Consider the following 23,704-nt stretch of genomic DNA (forward strand, 5'->3'; position numbering starts at 1 on the left):
AACACGATTTCTTGCTGACGATCGCGGAGAAACGATCTAAGCCACTCTTCCAGCCCAAGTCCCAATTTAAACAACACTTACTTGTAAATCTTACAGAAAGTCATAAAAACGCTAACCATAATGCATATAGAGAATGACGTACAGTTGTATTCCTTGGATTCGTATTATATACAGTCAAGCTCTATAACTATATGCTCTACAGAGCTTTGTGTATTATAACAGAGAAATTTCGTCTTTTTATGTGAGGAAACATTGAAAATTCAATATTAATAATAATAATATTTCTTCAACTTCTCGAAGTAAGGAAAAAGCAGGAGATTGCTCACTTTTCATTTTCTTTCGCAGTAGATCAGTAGAACGTAGAAAAAGCAGGAGATCTCCTGCAAAATCAGTAGATCTGGCAACACTGCATCTCGGAAGTTAAAGTTGGTACCGTTGTGTATGTGTGTGTGTGTGTGTGGATTTTAAATTGTGTGGTTCTGTGGCAGGACAAAAATACCGAAAGAAAAATCTTCTAAAAGTTATCTCCTGACATAGGGTCCATTTAGTTGTAGTGCGACATCTTCAAATTGAATTTTAACTAGTTCAGAATTTTGTCCAATTTTTGTCCAACCAAGAAAAAGTGTTGTACGATTCAAATTAACAAAACATTTCAAAATTTGGGCCACTTTGATCACCTGTAGTGCGACATGTTCAAATCTGAAATTTAACTACCTCTGAATTTTGTTCATTTTTGTCCAGGCAAGAATCTTTTAGTAGAATTCAAGTAAACGAGGGAGGGCAATTTAAAAATTTGGCCACTTCGATGACCTGTAGTGCGACATCTTCAAATTCGAAATTTAACTAGCTCATAATTTTGTCCAATTTTCGTTCACTTTTGTCCACCCAAGAAAAAAAATTGAAAATTCAAATAAACGAGGGAGGGCCATTTAAAAGTTTGGCCACTTTGATGACCTGTAGTGCGACATCTTCAAATCTGAAATTTAACTAGCTCAGAATTTTGTCTATTTTTGTCCACATAAGAATTTTTTTTTGTAAAATTCAAGAAAGAGGGAGGGCAATTTCAAAATTTGGCCACTTTGATCACCTGTAGTGTGACATTTTCAAATTCGAATTTTAATTAGTTCAGGATTTTGTCAATTTTTGTACATTTTTGTATCACGATGAAAAAAATTTGAACGCTCAAATTAACAAAGGAGAGTCATTTCAAAATTTTGGCCACTTGGTTCACCAGTAGTGTAACATCTTTAAATTCTAATTCTAACTAGCTTAGAATTCTCACTGTTTTTTTTATATATATATATAGAGTTTTGTACCATCAAGCTAGTTAAAATTCAAATTTGAAATGTCTCACTACATGTGAACGATGTAGCCAAATTTTCAAATGTCCGTCCCTGGTTTGTTTGAATGGTACGAAATTTTTTTCTTGGTGGCAAAAATGTTCAAATATTCAACAAAATTCTGAGCTAATTAAAATTCGAGTTTAAAGATATCTCACTACATGTGATCGAAGTGGCCAAATTTTGAAATGAACCTCTTTCGTTCATTTGGATGGTATATATCTTTTTGTTGGTGGTTAAAGAATGTAAAAAATCGGACAAAATTCCAAGCTTGTTACAAAATTCGAATTTGAAGATGTCGCACTACAGGTGAGCGATGTGGCCAAAATTTCAAATGGCCTTCTCTCGTTTATTTCAATTGTAAAAAATTTCTTCGTGGTTCACCAATGTACAAAAATCGGACAAAATTCTGAGCTAGCTAAAATTCGAATTTGGAAATGTCGTACGACAGGTGATCGAAGTGGCCCAAATTTTGAAATGGTCGTCCGTCGTTTATTTAAATGGTACAAAGTTTTTCTTGAATGGACAAAAATAGACAAAATTCTGAGCTAGTTAAAATTCAAATTTGAAGGTGTAGCACTACAATTAATGAACCCTCTGAAACAATGGATTGAGGTCGAGAGACGTTAACAATTCAAGGAGAAAATATATTTTGCAAGGGTGTGTGCTAAACAAGTAATATTTTCAAACTAAGTATACTTGTTTTCAGAAAAGGACATTTTCATTTTGTTCGACAGGAAAAGCTTACACTTCAGCAGCGCCCTATTTTTTGGCCTTCTTATATAGCAGTTTCAAGTCTGGTAAGGAGTTCTACAAGTATGAAACAATCTTTTTTTTTTCAATACTCGACAGAGATCATTCCAAAGAAATCCTTTAAAAATGTATTTCGGGAAGAAATGAACAACCCTTTTGAAAATATGCTCTACAATTAATTAAAATATTTGCTTTACAAAATCTAAAACTTGTCGCAGCAGTTACTTTTTGAGATAAGTTTCCGAGTTTTCCTGTAAGGAGTTTGAGATTATTTAAATATAAGCTTGTGTTGCTTTGATATGCACCTCAGTCTCTCGAAACGTAATTTATCTACTAAGTCTTCTGTTATGTTTTCGATAACTTTACCTTCTTCCCATTTATGTTCCACGTCTCGCACAAATCAGTTTATTCCATTTAAAGTATCAATATTATACATTGTAAATTCTTACTGTTTTAAACGGGCAATATTACGCTAGAAGAAAATATTCTAGGATTAACACATAATTGAATACAAAAAGTAATTTGAAGTGGATTTATTTTCTTTTAAACAAGAACATAAGGTTTTGAATACAGGCTTTTAATACAGTAAAAAGGACCCTTACTAAACGGAAATATTTCACGGTCCCATGAATTTAAAGGTTAAAAAAAAAAAAAAAAAGTGTTAAATTATCTTGATTAGTCGGAACCTGTTGCGAACAACGGATGTTAAAATATACTTTCTAACGGAAATTTTCAAGTTCCGGAATGCAGCGTTTAGAAAAATTTTAGACATTCTGTGAGAGGTTAGGTATATTAACTACGTTGTCTGTAAAGGTCTTCATTTACTTGTTACCCTACACATTTAACATTTTATCCACCGCCATATAAGGCCTTAGATACCGTGAAACTTTTTGAACGAAGTGCAATTTATATAGGAATTTCCAAACCAATAACTATTTCTCTAATATACACAATAGATCAAAGAGAGCCAAAAGTAGAGGGACGAGCACAGAAAAGGGAATAGCATCTACTTTTTGTCTTGGCCTTGGAAAATGTATGTAGGCTTTTTTTGTTCACATTATCTGTATGAATTTGTAGCATAACTAAATACTGTAATTTAATACGATATGTATAACATTTTATTCTATCTTCCTATGTTTTTTTTCCTCTGAGTATATTTATTCTTTATTCACAAATACTTGGCACATTACTTTTTTATTTGTAAATAAATAAATAAATAAATATATGGGGTAGATGTATTTCAATTAAACACTGAGCTATTTGAACCTGAAGAGACCAAATATATTAAAGAAGCTGTGGATACTGAAAACATTAAAAGCGACCTTGCGTTTATCAATACTCATTTCAGTTCAATTTCAAAGATCATAACGAGATGAGAAGACCGATGATTAGGACTTTGTAGTGCATTTGAGCTGTTTGATTCAATATCAAAACAGGCTCCGCCAAGACCAATCGGACATACATTTTTTGCGAAAAGCAGTCAATAGACGCGAAAAAACCTGGCATAAAATTTTTGTCTAATGCAAATGAAGTGTTCCTGGGAACAACGACGCACGAATTACAGATTTATCGGCAAGTAACATTGCTTCTTTGAAATACTGTTCTTTAACGACCTGTGACACGAAAGGAACATTTTCGATATACACTAATATTTTGAGTGACAAATGCAGGCTTTTGCCAGAAAATACCGAAAACTACATAGTTGTCTATTGTAGCATGAATGCATCATAGTTGTGCACCAAGTATACGTAGTTCAAATAATACAACTTTTTCTCCAAAGATAATAAAATTTCTCGTTTAACTTCAGCTTTTGATTGGTGCATATTTATCCTTTTTAGTGCATATTTGCATATTTTCAGTGCATATTTTCGTGATTTTTAGCGCATATTTGCATGCATATTTTGCCATTTATTAGTGCATATCGATCCGAAGTCTAGTAATTACTAATACTTTGTTAAGCACTCTCGTCTGTTTAAGAACATAAGCTTATGCTCATTTGAATAAGTTTGTATAGCTAGGGCCGGATCCAGGATTCTCTGAGGGGGGTGCACCAATGACTACCAGTACATTTGAATTAAATTTAAGTTTTTTAAAATGCTTTTAGGTATCTGTGATCTGAATGAGGAATTCCTTTGGAAATGCTAAGTATTTGCTCTCGATGAATTCTTTTCCTTCAACCTTCAAAAAATTGACTTAAACTATTGATTTTGCAAAACTCACTGCTAGCTTCTCACTTTAGGTAGTGTATATTTACAACGACGCAACTTTGCACCCCCCTAAATCCGGCCCTGTGTATAGCCTATTTTAGAAAGTTACTTAATAGGTATACTTTAAATGCTATTATTTAAAGTGTAATATTATGTACTTTTATTTAGATTTACGCAAATGTTTTAGTGTGTCCTGTGTAACAGCTGAGTTTTATTTAAGCCTATGTAGGCTATGTCGTTTATTTACTTTTATATTAAATGCTATATCCGTAATATTAAATGCGGCTGACTACTGGGGTGAATACTGGCTGACATCGGTTTAACTGGTAGCCGACTACTGGATTTTTACAGGTGATTTTGAAAAATTATTAAAAATCGAGTTCATGGTTTACTTTCACGCATAATCATGTTATATATTCATGTCTTACGCTTTATTCGTTGTACTTACGCGATGTGAAAATGATGTGATGAGAAAATCTACATGTAATAATTTTTCGAAAAAGAATTCACCCTTAAAGGGCCGACTACTTGCACATTTACCCTACCCAACATTGTTAGGGTCGTCAAGTCTAGGAGGCTTAGGTGGGCGGGTTATGTAGCTAGAATGGGAAAAAGTAGAAACGCTTTCAAAGTCTTGACTGGAAGACCAATCGAAAAACGACCATTAGGAACACCTAGGCGCAGATGGGAGTACAATATTAAGATGGATCTCGCAGAGATTGGAATACAAAGTAGAAACTGGATGCAGTTAGCTAAGGATAGAAGTCAGTGGAGAGCTTTTGTGAATGCGGCATTGAACCTCCGGGTTCCATAGGCCATAGAGTTAGTTAGTTAGTTTTATATATATATATATATATATATATATATATATATATATATATATATATATATATATATATATATATATATATATTGCACTCTCCCTGCTGGTCTAGTGATTAGCGCGTGCGCCTTTGGTGTACACAGTCGTGAGCTCGATTCACGGTGGGAGAGCACACAAAATTTAACTTCATAGCCACTCCCTTGCAATCTGCAAAATGGAAAACGCTCACCCTGTTCATTGCTTAGAGCGCAATTTTTTCCCAGAAATAACTCAAATGAAAACACAGACAGGGAATGAATTTTAAAATACATGTTTCACCCCTGTGCCTCAGAACTTTTCAAGAAGTTTCTGTACCAGTATTTCATAGTTTTCTTCTCTTACAAGTAAACCTATCAATGTCAAATTCTAGTTTCTTGACTATACTTGGCAGACAAGTGTGCAATGTCAAGAAACGAGCGTAAGCAAAATTTAAAGTGCTTCCGTCCATAAGGACAGCCGCAGCGACCAAAAACCTGATTGATCAGAATAAGCCACAACAAAGTCTTTCAAGTTTGAAAAGTTCATCTTATTTGTAAAACGGGTAAATGGATGAAAAACAAAAACGCATTAACCGACACCGGGAGGAAGTAGACATCTATTTGAGGGTATGCATATCATAGCCACTATCTTGAAGTCGGCCATCTTGTATCTCGTTCGACTTTTTTAAATAGGAAGGGGTCATGTAATATATCAAATTGTGCTAGATTTTTACGAGAAATACAATGGTGAAGCATGTTTCCATAAGTTTATATTTGCAAGACATAATGAAATGCACATTGATATGAATTCGTTGGTTCAAAGATTTCTTAACAGTTGTATCTTTTTGAAAAGAATTCAAGTTAGAAAAATTTAATGTACTCTAGTGAAAACATCGTAGGTAGCTACTTATGAAAGGTATAATCAGCCTGAAATCGTAATCGACTGCAGACAAAATGAAATGGTGATGAGACGATCACAAACCTTAAGGAACTGATGGAAGATGGATGAAATATGTTTCATTGGATTATTCGAGTTAGAAGACAAACTTTCATAAGCAGACACCTATTCAGGACGAACTAGTATACATTCGGTTTTCCTGAGTTGATTTTTTTTTTCGAAAAAATAAGGATCCACGGGTTTTTTCGTAGGAAAGGACAAAGTTTGTCTTCTGGTTTTGTATTTTTAATATAGACATAATAAGAAAAAGGATATGCAAAGAAGGCGCACTGAGGTAGACTTATTTGATACCATCTCGATATTCACAGTAGTATCACATGACATAATCGGTAAGAACGCCAGGAACTTTTACTTAATGGGGTTTTCAAATAAAAGACAGAGTGCACCCAGAATAATGATATACATTTTTACACAAACTCAAAGAAAACGATATTTTTACGGCTGTATGTAAAGAAATTTGTTTGTGTTAGTGGCGTGAAGAAAACTCTCTGAACATAATACTGTATCTATTTTTACAACAGAAGAAACAACTGCAGCAATAAATTCAGAAAATATTTGCTTATGCCCGGAAACTTAATACAAACTATTCATTTACTTGTTAGAGAGAGAGGTCATACCCTCCCGTTTGGAGTTCATGGATGTACACTCATGTCCAAAATGATTGTCGCATATCTATAACTGGCTTCTTGTAAAAATATAATTTGATAATAATTTTGCAGGGTACTTTTAACACTGATACTAAGTGTATAGTCGGGAAATGAATATTTGTGGCAAATTTCATAGGAAAAGAATTATAAATAAGAAAATTAGAATGAGTAAAACAAAATGTTGCTAAATGGACAAGAAAGTTTTATTTTCGTTTTAATGTTCTTATTTACTGTGACATGAAATTTGCCACATACACGTCTTTGCCGATTATACACATACAAACATTATAAGAAATACCGGGCGAATTGGTTATCAAATTATATTCCCACAAAAACATATTTATAGACATGCGACAATAATTTTGGACATGAATGTACCTGTATTGCAATATGTTGTTGTGTGTACTTGACAACCGAGAGTAATAGAGCCATCTTAACAGTACCACACCCACTTGGCTGGGGGGCCCGTAAGCAGAATGGCATGTATTAATTACATGTATTAGGAGCAAAATTTAGTCATAGGGACCACAAGACACTTTTTTGCTCTAAGGTCTAATATGCTGTTAAAGCGGCACTGAAGAGTAGAGTAGACGGCACTAGCACGGGGCCCGATTGGGAGCAATCGGTCCAATAGGCTTAAGGCCGGCCCTGATTGGAACATAATTGTCTATCTATGCAGCACTATTCGTCAGAATCAAACAACATTGCACAACTGACATCACACTATGTGCACAAATCATATTTAACAATGTTACCTGAAGAATTACAACTTTCGTAAAATCAGTGTTTGTATTCAATAAGCTGAATCCAAATGTTACGACTTCTGAGATCACAATAATAATCTTCATAGTTCCCGCAAAGCAAACCTCTATTCCTCTCCTTTGTTGTCAATTTGCGCTTTTTCGCACTTGAAAAAAATGGAAAGGGCAGCTGTTGCAAACATGGTATATGTTACTAATAAACTAAATGTAAACGAATTATTCTGTTTTAATTTTATTTCAAGTCACCGGTCAATGTAGAACTGCAATCATGTTTTCGTACGGTTTCTAGTGCTTTCGTTTCAACCGGTATCTTAAAGTCCCACAGGAAATGTTAAACATGCAGCACAAGCGACTTTTACACTCTAATGGATGGCCATCTTAGCTTGACGTGAATCAATTCCGGATGGCCATCTTAGCTTGACGTGAGAATGTTTTGGGATTTTCTTTCATATAGAAAAGAAAATGCACAAAACATGAAACTTTGAATACACCCCCAAGCCAGTTCGGCACAAAAGAATACATTTCGGACACAAATTTTATTTTCTGTTAAAGAACAAAATAAGCAGTTAAATGGAGTGGCGTTATTTCTCGACACAATGAGGGCGTTATTTTCAGAATCAATTGATTTGTGTTCCGAGTAGCCTTTTTAAACCGAAACAGCCGTGTACTATTATCTATGTCCCAACTCTCTATTGACGTATACCATTAGTAATGTTACATAAACAGGACACTTATTTCTTTTGACGTAATGAAAATCTGCACTCCTTTCCCATTGATACAGAATTACCATGTCTATACTTTGTCTCATTAAAGCCTAACTGAACACTGTTTCGTGTATCTATATACAAAAATAACAAATGCCACTGCATACCACGCAACAGGGAGTCATCGACTTACGAAACATGTGTTCGTTAGAAAGGTGTTAAGTTTCAAATGGCGTTAATACCAAACTGGTGTTATTTGCCAAAGTTACCATATGTTGTTCATTGTTTGGTATAAATTATCTCAATAAACGAAATATACCGCGTAAAGTTTTGCTCATTGCAAAAATGTAAAACTAATACAAATTCTCCCTGTCAGTTACTAGATGTTTGAGCGGATCGGGCGAACATAATGCTGTGTCCCCCCCTTTTTTTAACTTTCGAGTAGACTGGTGAGAAAGATTTACCATTCCCATGCAATTCAATGAAATGATACACACCAAATGCGGACGCGGCTCTTATCTACGAGGGCCGTTCGGAAAGTAATATCCGATTGGTTTAAAAAAAATGAAACACCAAAGTAGGTAAGAAGAATTTATTATAAACATCTGAAAACTACTGCTTTGCTCTATTTTTCAGCATAGTTCCTAAATATTCAAGCACTTTCATATCTCTTTGCTAGTTTGGAAATTCCATTAGCACAAAAATCTCCCGCCTTTGCCTAGCCCGTGACCATATCTTTCAGCTCCTCGTCATGGAATTTTTATCGGCCCACATCATTGACTTTTCTTTAGCTCAGGAAGCTAAGAGAGTGTGAAACGTCGATTTTCACGAACTTTTCTATCAATTTTCAGAACGAGTTCGTCAGTGATCATTGATGGCCTGCCACTCTCTTCGATCACAAATGTTTGTTTGTCCACTTTTACCCCATTCACGAACAACTCCTTTACTCATCACACTTGGTCCATACACGGCACAAAGGTTCCGATGAATGGCTGCTGCCAAATATTTTGCCGTAAGAAAACTTCTAACAGCTCGTACCTCGTACTTGTTTTCTATTGCAGGATACATTTTGAGACGCTACAAAGTGGAACTAGTGATCAGACAACCTTCACTCTACCACGGCTGGATGCAGACTGACCTACCACGTGCCTCTATACAAAGATGTAGCGTTGTCCCAATACTTCTGCTCGTTATGCGCACAGTGATCAATCGGAAGTTACTTTTCGAACGCGCCTCGTATTAAAATCTATCCCAGATGGGGACGCGCAGACTTACTCCTAGATTACGTTGCGGATGTTCATGCTTAAATTACGTTGCAATCATATTTGTTAGTCCCAAAAGTGGATGCAGCAGACAGGAAGAAGAAAAACGACAAAACACGTTGCTATATTGTGCACTGCTGCAGAGAGTAGCATTTCATACTTTCAACCAATGCATGAGTAGTCCGGTCGTTTAGAGGGGCTGATTGTGACACTGATCACTACCTGGTAGCAGCGATAATACGGGAGAGATTATCGTTGAATAAAGGTAATACTCAATGTCCGAAAACGGAGAGATTTAATTTAAAGAAATTAGAAGAGAGCCAGGTAAGAGAGGAACACCAGATTGAAGTTTCGAATAGATTCTCGGTTTTAGAAGACTCGGAGTGCACTAGTGTTGAGGATACTTGGATTGAAATTAGAGATAGCATTAAAAGTTCAGCAATAGAAAAACTGGGACACGCGGAAATACGTAGGAACAAACCATGGTTCGACCAAGAATGCATTAAACTAGTAGAGAAGAGAAAACAGGCAAAATTACGGTGGCTACAAAATCCGAATGAAATAACTACACAAAATTTCGCAGATATCAGGCGGGAAACTTCCAAAACTTTTAGAACAAAGAAACGGGATTTTTTGAAAGCTAAAATTAAGGAACTTGAAGATAATAGTAAAAATAAAAATATTCGGGACATGTATAAGGGGATCAGCGAATTTAAGAAAGGCTATCAACCTCGTGCTTATATATTAAAGAAATCTGACGGAACAGTTCTCACTGATACGGATAGCCTCTTAAATAGATGGAAAGATTTCTTTGACGATTTGCTGAACACGCAGCCAAAAACTAATGTGCGTGGAGAAAAGGAGATACACACCGCAGAACCGTATATTCCAGAACCCAATCGAACAGAAGTGGAAGCCGCTATAAAGAAATTAAAGAAACACAAATCTCCGGGTGTAGATGAAATTCCGGCTGAGTTAATTTTAGCTGGAGGCGAAAAATTGTGGAACAAGATACACAAACTCATTCTCCTTATCTGGAACAAGGAAGAATTGCCACAAGAGTGGAAAGAATCAATCATTGTTCCAATTCACAAGAAAGGCGACAAAACTGACTGTAATAATTATCGAGGCATTTCTCTTCTGTCAACATCCTATAAAATCCTTTCAAATATTCTGTTAGCAAGATTGACCCCATACGCAGATGAAATTATTGGAGATTATCAGTGCGGATTTAGACGAAATCGATCAACTATCGACCAAATATTTACCATTCGCCAAATACTCGAAAAGAAGTGGGAATACAATACCCCGGTACATCAACTATTTATTGATTTTAGAAAGGCTTACGACTCGGTTAGGAGAGAAACATTATACAACGTTCTTACAGAGCTTGGAATACCGAGAAAGCTAATTAGATTAATTAAGATATGTTTAAGTGAATCCCAAAGTAAAGTCCGGGTAGGGAAATTTTTGTCCACGAGCTTCCACGTCGAAAATGGCCTGAAACAAGGAGTTGCGTTGTCGCCATTATTATTTAACTTTGTGCTGGAATACGCCATAAGGAAAATCAAAGATAGCAACCAGGGCCTAGAGTTGAACGGCATTCACCAGGTTATGGCATATGCTGATGATGTAAATTTAATAGGGGATGATAGGAGAACAGTAGAAATAAATGCAGAGATATTATTAAACGCTTGCAGGGACATGGGTTTAGAAGTAAATGCAGAGAAAACTAAATACATGGAAGTGCGTCGGGACCGTAATACGGCAAATTGTGGAGGCGTTAAAATATTAAATAATACTTTTGATAAAGTGGATGCTTTCAAATATTTAGGATCAATATTAACAGACGAAAATCATATTCACGAAGAAATTAAATGTCGACTAAAAGCAGGGAATTCGTGTTACTATTCGGTTCAAAATCTCTTGTCGTCGCGAATTCTGTCGAGGAATTTGAAGCTTAAAATATATAAAACGATAATCATGCCTGTTGTTCTGTATGGTTGCGAAACATGGTCGCTTACTCTGAGGGAAGAACATAGACTGAAAGTATTTGAGAACAGTATCCTGAGAAGAATATTCGGACCCAAGAGGAACGAGAATGGGGAATGGCAGAAGCTTCATAACGAGGAACTACATAGTTTATACGGTTTACCCAACATTGTTAGGGTCGTCAAGTCTAGGAGGCTTAGGTGGGCAGGTCATGTAGCTAGAATGGAAGAAAGGAGAAACGCTTTCAAAGTCTTGACTGGTAGACCCATAGGAAAACGACCATTAGGAAGACCTAGGCGCAGATGGGAGGATAATATTAAGATGGATCTCGCAGAGATAGGAATACAAAGTAGAAACTGGATCCAATTAGCTAAGGATAGAAGTCAGTGGAGAGCTTTTGTGAACGCGGCACTGAACCTCCGGGTTCCATAGGCCATAGAGTTAGTTAGTTAGCATGAGTAGTGCTCTCAAACGGGTCGGGTTACGGGTCGGGTCGGGTCAGGTCAGTTCGGGTCGGGTTGTCGGGTCGGGTCAGTCGGGTCAGCTCGGGTCGGGTTATCGGGTCGGGTCACTCGGGTCGGGTTGTCGGGTCGGGTCGGTCGGGTCAGCTCGGGTCGAGTTATCGGGTCGGGTCACTCGGGTCGGGTTGTCGGGTCGGGTCAGTCGGGTCAGCTCGGGTCGGGTTATTCGGGTCGGGTCAATCGGGTCAGGTCGGGTCGGGTTGTCGGGTCGGGTCAATCGGGTCAACTCGGGTCGGGTTATCGGGTCGGGTCAGTCGGGTCGGGTTATCGGGTCAGTCGGGTCGGGTTGTCGGGTCAGGTAAGTCGGGTCAGTTCACTTTGGTCAACTAAGTTTAGGTTGAGCTTAAACTCGGCTGGAGTCGAAAACTGCTGTTTTACACTACCTGCGTAATTAAAAATAGCAATTTTCAATTGATTTTATAGAAGCCATAAATGTATTTTGAACACTTGCAGCTAGTGTTTTTATGGTAAATGCTTATTTTTGAAGTTGTATGTACTTTAATTTTTAAATGTGGAAGATTGATTTTACCAATCGACTGTAATATTAATATCTACGCCAATATGGAGTCTGGATTTAGAACAAAACTAGAAGTTGTTTAAGCAAGGTCAAAAGAAAGATTGGATATGGACGACCAAGCCCAAGCAGGGCCGCGGTAGCTCAGTGGTAGAGAATTCATCTCTGGTGCATGGTGTCCATGGTTCGATCCCAGCTTGTGTTAAGTAGGCTTTGTGGTGGAGAAACGCCGTGTAGTGGGTTTTCTCGGGGTTCTCCTGTTTCCTCCCACTTTCTTCATTCCACCATTTCATTCATTTCTCATGGTCACCATATCCCTTAGCCTCGAAGCAGAATCGAGGGACCTTAAACTCAGGGGTGTAGCTAAGGGGGGGCCATCGGGTCCAGGCCCCCCAAATGGTTTCCTGCCCCTTCCCCAAATGACCAGCTTTAAAAACATCATAGTAAAATTATCTCGCTTCCTTCATTTAAAAGTAACAAAGTTATTGACAATTAATAATATACGGTAAAATAGTATGGAGAAATATTGTTTTTCCATACCGATCGAAAAATAGGATACATTTTTGTGATAGCAGATTACACAATTTACTGCGATTTATATTTGACAGTTTAAAGACAAACATTTTAACAAGATATAAATACAGCCATAAAACAAAGGTACTAAACTGATTTGTAAGTACATTATATTTTTATATGCTTTAACAAGTATTTTAAAAGACAGAGAATGGAAAATTTGGTGACGAACAATGTTTTTATTCAGTTTGGATTTCATTCGCTCTTTTTTATTTCTACTCAGTGTAATAAATTTTTTTTTTTTAGTCACGAATAATAAATAAATATTTTTGTTAGGAAACTATAAAGAAATTAAGTGAAATTTAAAGAAAATCAATCTTGTGTACATAGGTTCTGTATACAAGGTCTTAAATTTAAATAAAAAGGTAACCAAGAAAAGTTTTGTTGCTTTTTCACCCACCACCTTCGAACATCGATACGTCACCTAACCTGGAAGATCAAAAATAGTCCCCATCAACATCGACGACCTTCTGAAAACGTTCCTGAAGGCCATGGAATTCATCGCGGTAGAAGTTGGTGGGCCGTGAAACGAAGAAGGTATCAGGTGCATTTTGGACTTTTACTAGGGATTTGAATTGGCGGCCTCTAAGGTGATTGTCCAAAGAATGGAACAGGTAATAATCGGACGGTGCAATACCCGGGGAATATAGTGGTTGCAATATTGTTTCCCATCCAAGGCGGAGAATGGTGTCCTGAGTCATCCTAGCCACGTGGGACTTAGCGTTGTCCCGTAAACGAGGACCCATTTGCAATTCAGAAGTGATGGCTCCAGAGTTTTGAGTTTTTGTTGAGCACAGCTCAACTGCTGACACTACACAGTTGCATTGATACTCTGACCAGCTGGTAGCAGTTCCCGATGCACGATGCACCAAACACACAGAAGGACCTTCTTCTGGTACAGTGCTGGTTTCGGCTGTTTTGAAATCGGTTCATGGGACGCTAACCAATGATGACGGCGCCGTGGAGCTTCGTATAGGACCCACTTTTTATCACATGTCAACGCCCTGTCCAGAAATGGCTCCGAAACAGTAAATAAACGTTTCGGACTGCCGCGTTGCCTTCTGGCCCGGAGTCAAAACATGTGAGACCCAACTTGTAGTGCTTCCCAACTTGATGGATGTGCTGCCGAATGGTTTCTCCACACACTGAATTGTAGTCCCAGTTCCTCTTTGTACGTACATGTGTTGGTCTTCTGGCATGTGGTGTTTTCGGGTGTTTGGTCATCGTTCTTAAACTGGTTAAACCATCGCTGCACTGTCCGCGTCGTCACGACACCCTCAACAAAGGCCTGGCATATTTTCTGTCCCGCTACAGCGGCGTTTGACCTCCATTTGAACTCGTTCAGCATACATGCTCTTATGACGCTCTGTGGATGTCCCATGTTCCCTCTGTCTTTACGCAAGTTCACTGTGTATCTGAATTGCCACAACCAGGTAGTATGTTGGATATACCCACACCAACAACTGACGTTCGCCTTATCTCCACTCGCATTCAACTCACGGTGTGAGGTCCAATTGAACACAGACTTCCACGAAAAGGGACAGAACTTTCTGGTTATTTTTATAGTTATGCACAAAAGTATAGCGTTTGGTCCCGGGCAGTAGTTCTTGATTAAGCATAATAAAAACTATCTTGAATATAGACCTAATTTATGGATAATAATAATAATAATAATAATAATAATAATAATAATAATAATAATAATAATAATAATAATAATAATAATAATAATAATAATAATAATAAATAAGATAAAATAGTGTTTTTAGTTTTCCAGAAGGAAACCAAAATTTTCCTTTCTTTTAGGCCTGAAAAACACTAGCAGCAACACATTTTTTGCTTTGTACATTGTAGCCGCCCCCCCTCAAAAACGACGGGCCCTTCCTACACGAACCTGCTGGCTACACCCCTGCTTAAAGTGAATATTTCATTTTATTTCACCAAGCCCAAGGACATCGATACAAGAACAAGATAAAGATTGGATATGCAAGACGAATTGCATAGTAATCTTGCTCTTGGCCTTGTTTTGGTGATCACCAAGTAGCGATGAGCGTATTTTCTAGCTTTCCGTATAGTATGAAATACCATAATCAAAATCACACTTGGTCTTCATTTGTACCGATGAGGTGAGCATTCTTGGCTCTTGTATAGCATGAAAGATCACCAAGACTACGAAATGCAGGACCAAGACTTGACTGCAAGACAAAGAATAAGACGCAGTATTGATGACCAAGACCTAGGGAGCGAATTGTTTGAATTTCATTTGTTGGGCTGAAAGTGATGAAATAAAATTTGTGCTTTATAATTAAATATCAACCTGTATTTTTAAATTCATATTATGTATCTTCTTACGTGCAACTATATATACTGTAAAATACGTTTTAATTACCGAGAAAGAAAAATCAAAGTGGTACGGGTCCCGTAATCATAAGAACCTATTTTGGAATGAAAGTTGAAGGGTTGGAAAAAACCTCAGGTGTTCTCCTGTTTCCTCAACCCTTATCATTGTAGTTAAATGATTTTCTTTTGTCTCCGCCAAGAGACTCTTGCTACTGCCTTCCGAGAAGACGCCCTGCCGTCCCAGCAGGTGAGAACACTGACCTTGAAGAAAAATTTCGTCACATAGAACTAAAGAAAAATAAATAAATAAATAAATAAATAAATAAAATAAAAATAAAAATAAATTTCTCCCACGTCGGACATTGGTATCAGTTATAAAAAGAAATAACCAAACCTCAAAAGTGCCAAATATTCATTAAGATGCATATACAAATCCCCGCTTGATCTAGCTAGTGGTTAACGTGTAAGACTTCGGTACACGTGGTCCGGGTTCAATTCCCAATGGGAGTGCATTTTGGTGTTCACCCAGTGTAGTGACCATAGTGCTCTCAAATGGATCGGGTTGACCCGACCCGACCCGACTCGGATCGGGTCAGCTCGGGTCGGGTTACGGGTCGGGTCGGGTCAGGTCAACTCGGGTCGGGTTGTCGGGTCGGGTCAGTCGGGTCAGCTCGGGTCGGGTTATCGGGTCGGGTCAGTCGGGTCAGGTCGGGTCGGGTTGTCGGGTTGTCGGGTCGGGTTGTCGGGTTGTCGGGTCGGGTCAATCGGGTCAACTCGGGTCGGGTTATCGGGTCGGGTCACTCGGGTCGGGTTATCGGGTCGGGTCAGATCGGGTCGGGTTGTCGGGTCGGGTCAATCAGGTCGGATCACGGTTCGGGTCAGTCGGGTCGGGTCGGGTCATCGGGTCGGGTCAGTCAATTCGGGTCACGGGTCGGGTCGGGTCGGTCTTCAACCCGACCCGACCCGACCCGTTGAAAGCACTAGCATGAGATTCTTAATTTACAGCTATGAAAATAAGAAAGGTAGGTTGCCTGTGTGTATTGTGCTTATAACTATTAACTGGTTTGAGTAACTCCAGTGATATTTATAAGTCTCAAAGGAGTAAATATAAATCTGCAATAAAGGTAGCGAAAGCAACATACAATGAAAATTGCATTGAATTAGCATCAAATAAATGCAAAACTGCATGGAAGATAATCAACAAGGTAAGCAATAGTAATAATAATAACAACAATAATGTTACGCTGTCGCCTGATACTCTTAACACGTATTTTGTTACTTCCGTAGAGGAAATCAAGAAAAACAATGCAGATACTAATGTAAATATGTATCAGTATTTAAGTCAACATAGTCCATTTAATAGTTCTTTTGTTGTTAACCATGTTAGCCCTGATGATGTCATAAAAGTAGTTAAAAAAATGAAAACTTCGGACAGTAAGGATATATTTGACATATCGAACAACCTTATAAAAGCTATCATTAATCAAATTGCGCACCCCCTTGCAATATGCTTCAATAAATGTTTCTCTCAAGGTATTTTTCCTAAAGCACTTAAAATAGCAAAAGTTATTCCTATATACAAAACGGGAGATCGATCGTGTTCATCTAATTACCGTCCAATATCCCTTATTCCAGTTTTTTCTAAAATTATGGAAACTATTGTTAAAGATCAGCTTTATAAATATATGACTGAGCAAAACATAATTCTTGAAGCTCAATTTGGATTCAGATCTGGGAAATCCACAATTGATGCAGTAGAATCACTAACGAAAAAAATATATGAAGTTTTTGAAAATAAGGGTTTTGCTCTAGCTACATTCTGCGATTTAAGTAAAGCATTTGATTGTGTAGATCATAAAATTCTATGTGATAAGTTAGCGTATTACGGATTCCACAGTAGCAGTTTAAACTTTGTAAAATCCTATTTAAAGAAACGTAAACAGATAGTCAGTGTTAACAACATGCATTCAAACATCTTAGAAGTGAAATATGGGGTACCGCAGGGTTCTGTTCTGGGTCCGGTACTATTTTTAATAATGATAAATGATTTGCCTCTAAATACTAATACCACATCAATTCTATACGCGGATGACACTACGCTACTTAACATAAATACAAGCTTTGAAGAAGTGTATATAGAAGCTCAAGCTGCATTAAGAGAGGCAGCGACCTGGTTTAAAAGAAATGGTTTTGTGCTAAATCAAGATAAAACAAAAAAAGTAACCTTTAGTCTCAATCACTGCGATGATAGAGGAAACTATGATGTATCTGAGGTTAAATTTCTTGGTATACGTATAGACAGCCAACTAACCTGGGAACAACATGTCAAATATGTATGTACAAAGCTCTCCCGAGTGCTCTTTCTGTTAAGAAAATTGAAAGATACAGTTCCTTATGAGTATCTGAGGAATTCATATTTTGCATTTTTCCACAGCATAATTGGATATGGGATTTTGCTTTGGAGTAACAGTAGCCAAGCACATGATGTTCTAGTTTTGCAAAAGAAAGCCATCAGGATTATTGTTGGAACACATGATAAAGAACACTGCAAACCACTATTTATCAGGCTTAAGATAATGACAGTAGTTAATGTATATATTTATCAAGTGCTACTTTACACTAAGCAAAACCTGGCAAATATGACACTCAGAGATGAAGTACATACATATAATACTAGATTGTGTAAGAAAATTGATGTACCCTTCACTAGATTATCGAAGATCAAAAATAGTTATTTAGTTATAGGACCAAAGCTATTTAATAAACTAGCATCCTCCATACAACAGCTGCCATTTAAGGTTTTTAAGAAAAAGTTATATGACTGGTTAATAACGAATCGATTTTACTCGATTCAAGAGTTTATTGAATGTCAAGATATTGTGTCCTAGTTTGCAGTATCACTTTATTTCAAATATTATTAGATTGTTCATAATAATATTAACCAATAACTGATTGTCTGTATGTAATGATTATTTTATATATATATCTGTATCTATAGCTATGTATATTTCATTCGAACGTTGTCTATTGCTTGTAAAGCTCAATGACACTAAAATATTCTATTCTATTCTATTCATATCAGCCAAAAATCCAAACCTCGTATTTGCCGACATACAAGACGCATCTCATTTTAAGGTATAATGTCTTGAAAATAAATATTATTACACTACACGGTGTTGTTTGTTTTTTCTTCTTGCTTTCATTGCGGGAAGAAGTTTACGCGTGTCGTCACCAAATACGACAAAATTACAAAACAAGATGATTTTCTGAACTACTAAACATTCGAAACTGGATAACTGAGAAATAGAAAAATATATGGTCATATGAGCGTAAGGATTTCTACTGAAATATCGATTTTTAAATTAAACTGCAAATATATAAGGAGCATTCATTTAATTCATAGTCACCCCGTGAAATGAATGAAAGCCGTGGAAAAAGTGTAACGACGCTTATACTGGCTTGTAGCGGGTTCTCTAAAGGCTCAATAGATGGCAACACGGTGGTTATCGCGTGAACGGGAAATGGAAGATGGAGCTGCAAAGAGGGACAGTTGTGAGCCAGCGTCGTCCAAATGCACAGTAATGTGTTCTCAGTTGAAAAACAAACAAGCTGGTTCGAGGAAAATGAAGGCCGATAAAGTGGAGCAGCGTGCCGTTTTACGGTTTCTTACCCCCGAAGGTGTCGGTGCACGGGCAATGCACACACGAATGGTGGGTGTCTTACGAACAGCATGCATTGTCACTGCCAGCAGCCATCAAATGGCACAAGCGGTTTGCAGAGGGTCGAAAGATGACGTTCATCCGGGGCAGCCAGTGGTGGCGACGCCACAGATTACTGCGCGAGTGCACAGGTCATTCGGGAGAATCGGAGAACTACGGTGAAGAAGGTCGCAACGGAAGTTTGCATCAGCGTCGGATTGGCCCACTCCATAATCACCCGCACGCTTCATTTTCGCAAAGTTTGTGCTCAATGGTTGCCCCACAGCCTTACCGATGCTCAAAAAAGGAAAGAATGGAGGCGTGCCAATAGCACCTGGAAAGATTCGAAGCTGAGGGTGAGGCGTTCCTGGAGAAAATCATCACAGGGGACGACACATGGTGCCATCACTACGACCCGGAAAGCAAACGCCAAAGTTCGCAGTTTCTTCACCCCGCCACTCAATCTCCAAAGAAGTCCAAATCAATTCGAACCTCAGCGAGAAAGATAATGGCCTTCGTGTTCTTCGACATTCGACGACTACTGCACACGGGATTTTTAGAACACGGACAGACAGTGAACGCCGCTCGGTACGGAGCAGAGTTGGCGTGGGTCAATGAAAACTTGACCCACGACCCACTGACCCACTACCCACCCTGACTCACGATCCACCACCCACCATGACCCACGACTCACCATGACCTACCACCCACCATCACCCACTCTGACCCACCACCCACCGTGGCCCACCATCCGCCATGAGACACTCTCATCCACTGTGACCTACTCTGACTCACCAAAATCCATCGTCATCAACTCTGAACACGATCCACGGCCTCTTCTGTACTGACTAAAGAGTTTACACTTGTAATAAAACACGACTGTGAAATTGTCACTAATCGGAGTTTGAATTTCTAGTCAATCGCTCAAGCATCACTCTGTTACAATAATGGTGGATCTGACCTTTACAATATTTTTATATGTATAGATGCCTACTCGCACCTCTTAAAGAGGAAAATTTAAAAAAAAAAGAAAAAAGAAAAAGAAAGAAAGAAAGAAAGAAAAGAAAAGAAAAGAAAAGAAAAGAAAAGAAAAGAAAAGAAAAGAAAAGAAAAGAAAAGAAAAACCGCTGGAGCAGCCAATGAAAATTTTAAATGAAAACTTTTATATACGAAGTTTCATCTTCCTAAGTTGACAGAGTCGTGAGATACTCAATGTTTTAGCGTAATTCTTGCTCCCCATTCTCCCCTTTAGAATACGCCTTTTGATGAAAGTAACGTGTGATAAAAACCTAAGTTAGACCATACACAACTCAAGTGCCGAAAATCATTAAAATAGATCCAGCGGTTAAAAATTCTTACATTAATTCTTATTTGCATAGATTATAGAAAATCTCTCCCACTAAAACGGAAATTTTCGAAAAGAAGAAAAAAAAGAAAAAGAAACGCTGGGATATGTTTCACTTTATTTTAAATAAAGAATTTATATGCCAAGCTCATCTTACTAAATTAACAGGATTGTGAGATTACACACGTGTTTCGCATAAATATTGATCCTTCGCTCCGATTTAGAATATTCATATTAGTCAAAGTAACATGATTTAAAAAAAAAAAAAAAACGAAGTTAGGGCATAGTCCACTCAAGTATCGAAAACCATTAAAATGGGTGGACCGGACGAAGAGGAGTTCGCGGACAAACTTCGTTACATAGATTCCTTTTTAAAATTTTCTCATTAGTTTCAACATCTTTTTATCTCACTCCAGGGGCGTCATTTGGGGAGAGGCACAAATGAGAAAATTGGCTCCCCTGACTTTAAGACGCATACACTTTTTAATAAATTGTATATTAATATACCAATAGGAAAGATTTTTTTTTCTTTATGCGGTGGCCAATCTTGCTTCCCCCTCGCAAAATCTGAAATGACGCTCCTGTCTCGCTTGTATTCAAATAAAATTTCAGTGACTCATTTTGCTCATTCTTCATTAACGCATTGTCCCTTATACCTCGTTAGTTGTGGACACTTTTATCTTGGAGTTTGTTATATTTGCAATATCTCACGATTAAATTGGCTGTAGAAACCATGTCGGCCACCACATTAACGAAACTCTTTTCACTGGTATAGTGGCTAGTGCGTACACAGAGTCTTGGGTTCAAGTCCCGGTGAGAGAGTATTTAAAAAATTGGATTCGGATTACACTTTAAACTGTGGGTTTGCATCTCATACAGTTTCGTTGCTGAAAAGGACACTAAGCCTGAAAAATAAACAAACAAACCCATCATGTTAATTCGGGCACGTGGAGGCTCTGATTTGATCCCAGCTTCCGCCAAGTGGGCTTTGTGGTGAACAAACACTTTGTGTGTGTGAGTTTCCTCGAAGTTCTCCAGTTTCCTTTCCGAGCTCCCTCGTGGGTTAAACGATTAGGGCACACGACTTTGGCGTGGAAGACCCGGGTTCGATTCCCACCCGAAGTTCATGTGGTTCGGATTCCACGTTAAGCTGTAGGTACACGTCTCATAAATACTGCTACTGAAAGAGACGCTAAACTCAAAATCAAATCAAATCAATCCAGTTTCCTCCACCTTTGTCATTCCACCACTATCATCCATCTCTGGCTGCGGTGCCTCAGTGGTAGAGCGTTCAACTCTGGTGCATGGGGTCCTTGGTTCGACCCCAGCTCGCATCAAGTGAATTTTAAGGTGAGCAAACTTCGTGTGTGGGGGTTTTCTCGGGGTTCTCCTGTATCCTTCCACTTTCTTCATTCCACCATTTCATTCATTACTCATCATCATCGTCTCCTTTACCCTAGTCGGCATAACCGTGGGACGTAAAACAAAGATTTTGTTTCATTTCACTATCATTCATCTCATCATCACCATCTCCAATTGCCTCGGTTAATAATCGTGGGACGTTAAACTCAAAAAAGGAAAAGAAGCCAATCACGTTAATGACTTTGCATTCAAGTATTTTCCCAATGATGTCACAATGCTGCATGAACACAGAAAATATCGTGCTGTTCCACCGTACTGTAGTGCAAGGTTAAACATATTTTAAAAAGCAAAACATACCAAATTACTGCTTTTAACTACTTCCGAAACTTCTATAACTAACAGTAAGTGTAACCTATTTACTGCAGATTGTAATTTACTTACTGTCTCCTTAAGTTCTAACACTTCGAAGTCCGATGTTGTCCGTTTAACTTCCGATTGTAATCTGACTGCAATGGGAAGTTTTTAAATAAATTTTACCTTACATCTCGGAAAACTGAAATAACATGTTTTGCTTTCACGGTTGTGCAACCGTGATAGAGCCAGCTTATGACTTTATACCATACATATTCTTTTTCATTCTTTGTTTTCACCTCATCGACCATCGCGTTTTCATGAGCCAACCAATCATCAGCACGCTAATAAACTCTTGGAAATAGTCCACCCCTCACGTGATAGCCATTTTCACTTTTTACAACCTTGCTTAAAAAAATAAATAAAAAATATAAGCTCAAAAAAGAAAAATCAAAATTCCAACACAAAGAGAATGGAGGAATAGAGTTCTTGTTCCGAACACACGCACATTCATTGATTACTAAAAGATTTAACGTTTTTAACTGAACGTTAGTAATGGATGTCACGCATCAATATGTTTCAATAATACAAAAGGAAGAATCATAAGCTAAGGTTAATCCTTTAATTGTTACGTAGGTCAATTGTTCGTGCACTTCTTGCAGCCGACAATCAGCACATTATGTCTTTGGTGTACATGGATGGAGGCTCGTTTGTCTGATCATTTTTAGTTGAGTTGATTTCGAGTTTAACATCCCTTTCAGCAGCGAGGCTATATGTGACGGGACCTACTGATTAACGTGTAATCCAAACCACATGAGCTCCCGCCGGGAATCGAACTCGGGTTTCCCACGCCAAACGCGTGTACGCTAACCGCTTAGCCACGAAGGAGCCCTGGTCTGATTTTTGTTTTCACCACTACCGTGAGGTTATTAAGGGGGGTATGAATTATTATCTAAAAAGACCGAAATAATGACATTGGAATCCAATGTGCTGACCACACATCTAGTCAATTCATTATGCCCGTGCTCGTGGGTTTTCTCGGGGTTCTCCCGTTTCCTCCCACTTTCTTCATTCCACCATTTCACTCATGTCTCATAATCACCGTCTCCTTTAGCCTAACCGGCATAACCGTGAGACGTAAAACTCAAAGATTTCATTTTCAATTCATTATGCGACATCTGACCGAACATAGCTGCTCTTCGTGGGCTCCAGCGACAGAAAGTTGAATTTACGTCAGTGCTTTATAATCGAGACATTCCGTAGTTGTATTTAGTGTCTAATGAAGACTGTTTCAGTGACGTCACAGGTTATCGGACACCTAAGTCTGGGTTTCGCTTCTCAGACAACGGTGAACCAATGAGCCAGAAATAGCCGATATATCACCTGCACGCAGTGGCGTATTTAAGGAGGGCTTCCGGGCTTAAGCCTCGCTTCCCGAAATCTTACTTACTATAGTACAGTAAATGAAATATATTGTAGACATTCCCAGGCAAAGCCCCCCACCCGAATGTTAGCAAAGCCTCCCGAAACGAAATC

At 38.2% G+C, this 23,704-nt stretch overlaps 1 protein-coding gene across 1 annotated transcript in view; it reads right to left on the reverse strand.

Moving 5' to 3' along the window:
* Window positions 1-22,395, reverse strand: part of LOC145672742 (uncharacterized) — a 34,039-nt gene extending 11,644 nt beyond the window's left edge. The window contains exon 1 of the mRNA XM_081741915.1: window positions 22,259-22,395. The gene's annotated coding sequence lies outside the window, so the exon portion shown is untranslated. The remainder of the gene's footprint in view (window positions 1-22,258) is intronic.
* Between the last annotated feature and the right edge of the window lie 1,309 nt (window positions 22,396-23,704).

This window comes from Thermobia domestica, chromosome 16 (assembly GCF_964235325.1).
Source record: "Thermobia domestica chromosome 16, izTheDome1.hap1.1, whole genome shotgun sequence".
In the NCBI taxonomy this organism is placed as follows: domain Eukaryota; kingdom Metazoa; phylum Arthropoda; class Insecta; order Zygentoma; family Lepismatidae; genus Thermobia; species Thermobia domestica.